This window comes from Elephas maximus, chromosome 2, assembly GCF_024166365.1.
Source record: "Elephas maximus indicus isolate mEleMax1 chromosome 2, mEleMax1 primary haplotype, whole genome shotgun sequence".
NCBI lineage: Eukaryota > Metazoa > Chordata > Mammalia > Proboscidea > Elephantidae > Elephas > Elephas maximus.
The window spans coordinates 130,786,790-130,795,305 of NC_064820.1; positions in this window are offsets into that span (position 1 = coordinate 130,786,790).

Genomic DNA, 8,516 nt, shown 5'->3' on the forward strand with positions numbered 1-8,516 from the left:
GTCTAAAGTCTATTTTGTCAGAAATTAATATTGCTACTCCTCTTCTTTTTTGCTTATTGTTTGCTGGGTATACTTTTTTCCATCCTTTGAGTTTTAGTTTGTTTGTGTCTCTAAGTCTAAGGTGTGTCTCTTGTAGGCAGCATATAGATGGATCGTGTTTCTTTATCCAGTCTGTGACTCTCTGTCTCTTTATTGATGCATTTAGTCCATTTACATTCAGGGTAATTATAGATAAATAAGTGTTTAGTGTTGTCATTTTGATGCCTTTTTATGTGTGTTGTTGACAATTTCATTTTTCCACATACTTTTTTGTGCTGAGGCGTTTTTCTTGGTAAATTGTGAGATCCTCATTTTCATAGTGCTTGACTTTATGTTAGTTGAGTCGTTACGTTTTTCTTGGTTTTTATCTTGAGTTATAGAGTTGTTATACCTTTTTGTGGTTACCTTATTATTTACCCCTATTTTTCTAAGTAAAAACCTAACTTGTATTGTTCTATATCGCCTTGTATCACTCTCCATATGACAGTTCAATGCCTCCTGTATTTAGTCCCTCTTTTTGATTATTGTGATCTTTTACCTATTGACTTCCATGATTCCCTGTTATGTGTATTTTTTTTTTAATTAATCTTAATTTGTTTGTTTTTGTGATTTCCCTATTTGAGTTGATATCAGGACGTTCTATTTTGTGACCTTGTGTTGTGCTGATATCTGATATTATTGGTTCTCTGACCAAACAATATCCTTTAGTATTTCTTGTAGCTTTGGTTTGGTTTTTGCAAATTCTCTAAACTTGTGTTTGTCTGTAAATATCTTAATTTCACCTTCATATTTCAGAGAGAGTTTTGCTGGATATATGATCCTTGGCTGGCAGTTTTTCTCCTTCAGTGTTCTGTATATGTCGTCCCATTCCCTTCTTGCCTGCATGGTTTCTGCTGAGTAGTCAGAACATATTCTTATTGATTCTCCCTTGAAGGAAACCTTTCTTTTCTCCCTGGCTGCTTTTAAAATTTTCTGTTTATCTTTGGTTTTGGTGAGTTTGATGATAATATGTCTTGGTGTTTTTCTTTTTGGATCAATCTTAAATGGGGTTCAATGAGCATCTTGGATAGATATCCTTTCGTCTTTCATGATGTCAGGGAAGTTTTGTGTCAGGAGTTCTTCAACTATTTTCTCTGTGTTTTCTGTCCCCCCTCCCTGTTCTGGGACTCCAATCACCCGCAGGTTATCCTTCTTGATAGAGTCCCACATAATTCTTAGGGTTTCTTCATTTTTTTTAATTCTTTTATCTGATTTTTTTTTCAGCTATGTTGGTGTTGATTCCCTGGTCCTCCAGCTGTCCCAGTCTGCATTCTAATTGCTCGAGTCTGCTCCTCTGACTTCCTAGTGCGTTGTCTAATTCTGTAATTTTATTGTTAATCTTTTGGATTTCTACATGTTGTCTCTCTATGGATTCTTGCAACTTATTAATTTTTCCAGTATGTTCTTGAATAATCTTTTTGAGTTCTTCAACAGTTTTATCAGTGTGTTCCTTGGCTTTTTCTGCAGTTATCCTAATTTCATTTGTGATATCTTTAAGCATTCTGTAAATTAGTTTTTTATATTCTGTATCTGATAATTCCAAGATTGTATCTTCATTTGGGAAAGATTTTGATTCTTTTGTTTGGGGGTTGGAGAAGCTGTCATGGTCTGCTTCTTTAAGTGGTTTGATATGGATTGTTGTCTCCGAGCCATCACTGGGAAACTAGTTTTTCCAGAAAATCCGCTAAAAAAAAAATGCAGTCAGATCCCTATCAGAGTTCTCCCTCTGGCTCAGGCTATTCAGATGTTAATGAAGCCGCCTGGGGAGGGTGGGGGAGGGAACAGAGAGATAGGAGAGTAGCACCTCAGAATATAGCCAGAGTTGCTTGTCTTGCTTGGAGTGACTATTATATCTGAGATTCCCGCGGGCGCGTCGCCTATGTGTGCTGGCTGTGTGGAGATTGCCCCTGGGGGTCTGGCCCGCTGGAGTCACGGTCAGATCCTCCGCTTCCAGCCCCACACCCAGCGTCAAGGCTCCCCTACTGGGATGGTGCACTCTCGACTCCAAAATCAGTCGCTGCCTCCTGGGGACTTCTCGTCCCTCCAGCCGCGTGGCCGTGCCGCCTCCAAGAACCAGTTGGGCCTCCTCCCGGGGTTAGTTCAGATGGGTGGAGCAGGTCCCCGTGCTTGTGCCATGACCGAGTGTCCCGGCTGGGACGCTGTTCTCCCCGCTCCAATACCAGTGGCTGCCTCCCAGGGACTTCTCCTACCGGCTGCGTCCCACGCCACCCGCGCGACCCGGCTGGTCCCCTTCCCGGGGTTAGTTCAGGGGGGTGGAGCAACTCTCCATGTTTATGCCGTACCTGTGTCCAGTCCAAATCCCTGCGGGACGGTTCCCCGGCTCGGACGCTGCTCTTTCTGCTCCAAGACCAGTCACTGCCTCCCGGGGACTTCTCCTACTGGCTGCATCCCACGCCGCCCGTGGAACCGGCTGGTCCCCCTCCCAGGGTTAGTTCAGGGGGGTGGAGCAGCTCTCTGTGCTTGTGCCGTACCTGACTGGTACGCTGGCTCCAGGCTCTGGAAACAATCACTGCTTCCCCGTATTAGTTCGTTCTCCGTCTCTAAATCTGTGTTTGTTGTTCAGGGTTCGTAGATTGTTATGTATGTGATCGATTCACTTGTTTTTCCGTGTCTTTGTTGTAAGAGGGATCCGAGGTAGCATCTGCCTAGTCCTCCATCTTGGCTCCGCCGCCGCTTATTACTTTTTAATACAATAGAAACTCTTTTAATTGAGCTCCTCAGGGTATTAACCGCTGTTTTGAAATCCCTCTGTAAAACTTGTTGACAGATGGCCCAGAGCAGGATAAACGCCTGTGGCTCCTGCAGTCTAGTGTCCTCACCACTTCTGTTCCCACCAGCTGAGCTGTCTGTGTACTAAGAGTTGGTTGTTTTTGTTCCCAAACCTGTTTATGGCAATTGTACTAGATTACTGTAATTATGTAGTTAATTAAATAGTAATAAACTGATCAAATATGAGCATAAAAATAGAGTTGCTGTTTCTATGAAAACTAAGTTAAATGCTTTGCAAAGACCTGAAAATTTGCTGCTAAATTAGTTGTAGGCAAGACAAGTGTGAAAGATAGGGGAAAATAGTAAGAATCTAAATGACTTCTGGATTTAAATTACTTAACCATGTCTTTAAGTTCTCCCTCCACTTTAAAGTATCTGAAACTGGAAATTGTAGATGATACACATTTTGAGTGTGATTTGTGCAACAAAGATGATGTAAAATTGCAATGACTGGGCTGATTCTCAAAAGAAGCATCCTAAAAAAAAAAAAAGCAAACCCTGTTGCCGTTGAGTCGATTTTGACTCATGGTGACCCCATGTATTACTGAGTAGAACTGCATTCAAAAAGGTTTTCTTGATCATAATCTTTATGGAAGCAGATCACCAGGTCTTTCTTCTGTGGCACTGCTGGGTAGGTTCGAAGCCCGGCTTAAACCAATTGCACCACCCAGGGACCTGAAAGCACCTTAAAAAAACAAAAACCAAACCCATTGCCATCAAGTCAATTCCAACTCATAGCGATCCTACAGGACAGAGTAGAACTGCCCCATAGAGTTTCCAAGGAGCATCTGGTAGAACTGCTGACCTTTTGGTTAGCAGCCGTAGCTCTCAACCACTACGCCACCAGGGTTTCCAAAAGTACTTTAGCCCTATTAAATTGGCAAATGAATGTTCATATATGTGTTTTATATAAGAATAAGTGTTTACATATATGTATACAAGTTAATATATATTAAGTATATATAAAGTATAAATATAAGTTAATGCATATTAAGTATATATATTTTATGTATATTCATGATTTCACACTTGAACTGTCTTTTCCCTTAACTAACCCACTGCTGGTCTTGCTCTCATTAGAGAAGGAGACTTCTATAGTATGTATTTATTGATGTGATCATTTGATTGATATTTATGTCTCCACTCGACTCTAAGTTACATTACAACAAGGACTTCATCTGTCTGGTTCACCACTATAGTTCCAATGCGTAGTGCCTAGCACATAGTAGGTACTCAGTAAGCATGATTTTGAATAAATGAAAAAAAAATTACCTTTTTTTTGTGCCATGCAGACATAGGCAGATAATATAGTGAAATATTTAAGTACATTTCTCTAAAGGATGCTCAAAACAGTGAAAAATATTATCCCTCAACTTTGTGGAAAATTGTTCAATATTTGGGGCCATGTTTGCAGCTAGTGATGTCTCATCTGTTCACTGGTAGGCTGGCTGGCCTGTTTTGTCTGAACGAGGCTCCACAGATCAGCGTGGATCTAAACCAGGGAACAAAGGCAGAGCTTTTTATGTTTCTCGCCTCTCTTTATGCTGTGAGAAATCTATCCTCCTCCATGATCCAGGCTTGGTGAACATAACAGATAGATTTAATCCATAAAAATGAAAATCTTTTGCTATTTCAACTCCATTTCCTCCTTCTCTAGGTAAAGCAAAACTTTCCCTGAGGAAATGATGCAAATGTGCTCAGATCGTCTTAAAAGATCCCACATAGAACAAAATATTGCTACAAACTAAACCATGTTTCTTTTCATTTACATTTAAAGAGAAATATGAGTGGGGAGGTGGAAAAAATATAGATAGGACTGAGGAAATGCTTTCCAATCCCAGTTTAATTGTGCTCTCCCTCCCTAAGTTTCAATTTCCTTGTCTGTAAAATAGGGCTGATAAAAATCCATGTCCTAACTATCTTATAGAATTATTGTGAAGGATCAAATTAAATAATATATATACGAAGGCCCTTGAAATACTAGGCGATATAAATGTACACTTGGTATTGTTACTACAAGGCCCCCAAAACATATTTTCTCAGCAGACTCAGTCCTTGCCCTTCTTCTTTGTGCCTAACAGGCTTCACACAATTCATTTCCTTTAGCATGGACACAAGCAAACTTCGGTTATTGCACTTGATAGGAGATTGGAGACTACTGATTTTGGAGTAGACAGCAGTGGTCCTGCTCCAACAAACCTTCTGGCGAAAATCATGAACATTCAACCCAAGTCTCCTTTGACAGTCTTTTCAAGACAAAAATAGAGGGGGGCACAAGTCAAGGATCCTGTGAAAACCATAATTTCATTGCCAGCATGGGTTTATACTTTAACAGCTTCAGTATCCATCCGTAAAATGTCATTCCTGTCAGTTCCATCCTAGTAGCTCAAACAATAGGAAATCACACATCCACCTCCCTTAATAAAATGTAAAAGTCTACAGTCTCTCTGTAATATATGTGCACTCAAGCTACACGAATTTATTATACAATTACTTTTATTTTCTAGCATTTTTATTTGGCTCTCATACTACATAATTAATGGTGTTTACAAGGTAAGGTTGTTTAACTAATGTAAATGGCATAAGTGGATTACTGAGCAAGCCTTAAAACAAGTAAACATTTTTCCCCTTTAAAAATTTTCTTCACTCTCCTCTGAATGCCTGGTACAAAAGCAGAGTTTTAAAAATGTCAAGGGAGGGTATAGAAATCAGGCTTCTAAGGTCCATTCTCCCCTGGTAAAACAGGCTTATAATTCTGTTTCCTGTAATGGCTGGTCTGGGGGAGTCGACAGTGACCCCGCCGACCCAATGCATTCAGATTCTCAGAAGCCTTGTCTTTTCTTTGGGAGGTTGCCACTGGCTTTCTTCATAACACAATATCTGGGCCTTACAGATCATTTCCTGCAGAATTTGCCGTACTGGGGACTCATGAGATAAACAAATAAGCTCTCTAGAAAGACCAGGAAAACACTAGGGAAGAAAATCTACCAGGTTTATGAATACCTCCAACATCAGGATTATGCCATCCAATTGTTGCAATTACTGGGATTGTCCCTCCTAGTCAAAGTTCAGATGGCATGTTCTTTGAGTGGCAGCATAGAGTCCACAAACCAGTTGCCACTGAGTCACCTCTGGGTGGACTCGAACCTCCAACCTTTCGGTTAGCAGCCAAGTGCCTTAATTGTTTGCACCACCCAGGTACTCCAGCATGGAATCAGGTCACCATAGAGTCAACATGACACTCACTACATGTCAGAGCATACTTTAGTTTTCTAAGGTATTCTGAAAGGAAAACATGGACATCAAAGGCCATTTCTTGACTCCTGCTCTTCCAGAGGCTAAGGCAGTGGGCACAGGAGTGAGGATGGCTCCCTCTACACTCACACGTCCAGTCCTTAGGAGGCCTTAGGAGGGAAGCCTTGTTCCAGGTCATCTCTGATCTGAAGAGCACTAGGAAGAACAGGTAATGTGTCCTCTAAACTACAACTGCTAAGATGTAGACCAGCCTGTACCAGCAGGCTTTCTGTGGAGCACAGTTCGGTCTCAGCACTGATGGTGGAGCAGCAGGCAGGGCCTTGAGATGTAAGGGAGCTCAACCCAGGTGAGTTCTGAACTGACATTCCAGAACACAGAGATCCCTGTACCAGTCCTGACTAGATTCCCAGATTAGGAGTCCAGACTTAGAAGATAAGATGCAGGTCAATGTCCCATAACAAGTGTGTTTTGAGTGAATGACATTGTATAAGACCTAGGATTACAGTAAGATCTTCATATTCTCTAAACATTCTTACTTTCACATCACTTGAGACATATTAAAATGTGTACACATTCCACACTTAATATTTTTGCTATAAAAAGGATTCATATAATTTTGCTTTTGTAATTATCTGGCCAAAGTAACTAATTTAAAATAGTTTGTGATTTCTTGATGCTCTTCATGTATATTCAGGAACTCTCACTGTGTGAGGCCATCTCGTCTAAAAATTGCTTTCAAATCTAATGAAATCATTATGAATACTATACCCAGCAATTAGTGAAGCTGACACAGTGTTATATTTTGTACCACTTAATTAATGTTTATTAATTTCAATTTTGCAGTGTTCTTTTTTATTTCACAGACAATAATTTTTCCTGGCCAAACTCCAGACATTTACCCAAGCAAAGACTCATATCATATGCTCAGTACTCTGAGTCCTGTATCTAGAAGTTAAACTGGTCCTTCTGGGCTGGTGACACTCAGCCATGTACCTCACACTCCCAGCGTTGACTGGTCATCAGCTTTACGAGCTCTCAATCATCTCACAGGACAACTGCCCTCAATTAAAACAATAAAGTATCGAGTCTTATGCCATCGCTTTCACAACCTGAGAAATTCTTCCTAATTAAATTCAATACTGAAAATTTATGAATTTGGGGTTCCTTAGAGAAATTTAGCCATTACCAACATTAAAAGCCTTCATTTTTGGCCATTGGGGATGCCATTTCCCTCCTCCAGTGGGTGAAATCAGCTTTCATAAATCCAACTTATTTTATGAAGCTTGTTTTCCAACAAGAAATGGAATTTGGAAGCTGATTTGGTGTTGCATTTCTAGGAGGCTTTCCTATCACTACACAAAATGCAAGTTATACCTGCTCCACCAAGCTGTTTATAACTAGACTCAAGATTACTTCTTTAAAGATATTCTATCAGCTAATTTTTTTTTTAACGTTAGGTGGAGTGCACTTCAACAATTACTTTTTTTTAGAAAGATTAAGTCTTATCAGATGATATCAACTCAAAAAAAAAATCATAGTCTGTTGACAGTCACAAAATCCTCTTTCTAAAGCTATCAGCAAACGCTGAATGACAAAGTTAGAACTTGTAAACTGCTTTCTAGGCGTGTCCTCTAGCGAAATCACATAATCAGTGTTCTCCTTGTTTCTTTAGAGGATTCTTTCCTGACCTTGGTCTGCTTTGTTTAAATCACTGCATACATGTTGAGTATACGGTGGCAAATTCATGGATACTGGCATCAAACATCCAACTCTGCCATTTCCTAGCTTTTACAAGTTATGATGCCTCCATTTTTTTATCTTTAAAATGGTACTAATGAATAATACTTCATAAGATTGTTCTGATGATTAAACAAGTTTAAAAGGTGTAAAGCTCACGGTAAGCAATCAATAAATGTTAGCTTTGAGTATTTCTATTATTATTATCCATCATTTTCTCATTATTTATACTGCCACCATTCAAGTCACCACACCTATCACCTGGATTGCTTGGTATCCTCCTGACTTCCCTACTTCTACTTTGCCCTCACATCCTCCACCCACTTCTCATCACCTTTCTGAAGCTGAGAGATCCTTTCAAAATTGAAACGTGATCAGTTCAGCCCTCTGTCCAAACACAAAAACAGAGTAAAACAAAAATTCCTCCAGCTGCCTTTCGCACAAACCTGAAACGCTGGGCCTAGCTCCTGCCCATCCTTTCCCGCCTGTTTCCATCTATCTCCTCCACCGCCTCCATGCCCCAGCTGTACTAGTCAACCTCCTGTTCAAGCTCAGCCTTGCTTCCTCCAGCCCTGCTGTTCCTAAGGCTGGAGGCTGGAGTGCTCTTTCACTGCCCCACTCCCTTCACACCTCAGTCCCAAAACTACCTCAACTAG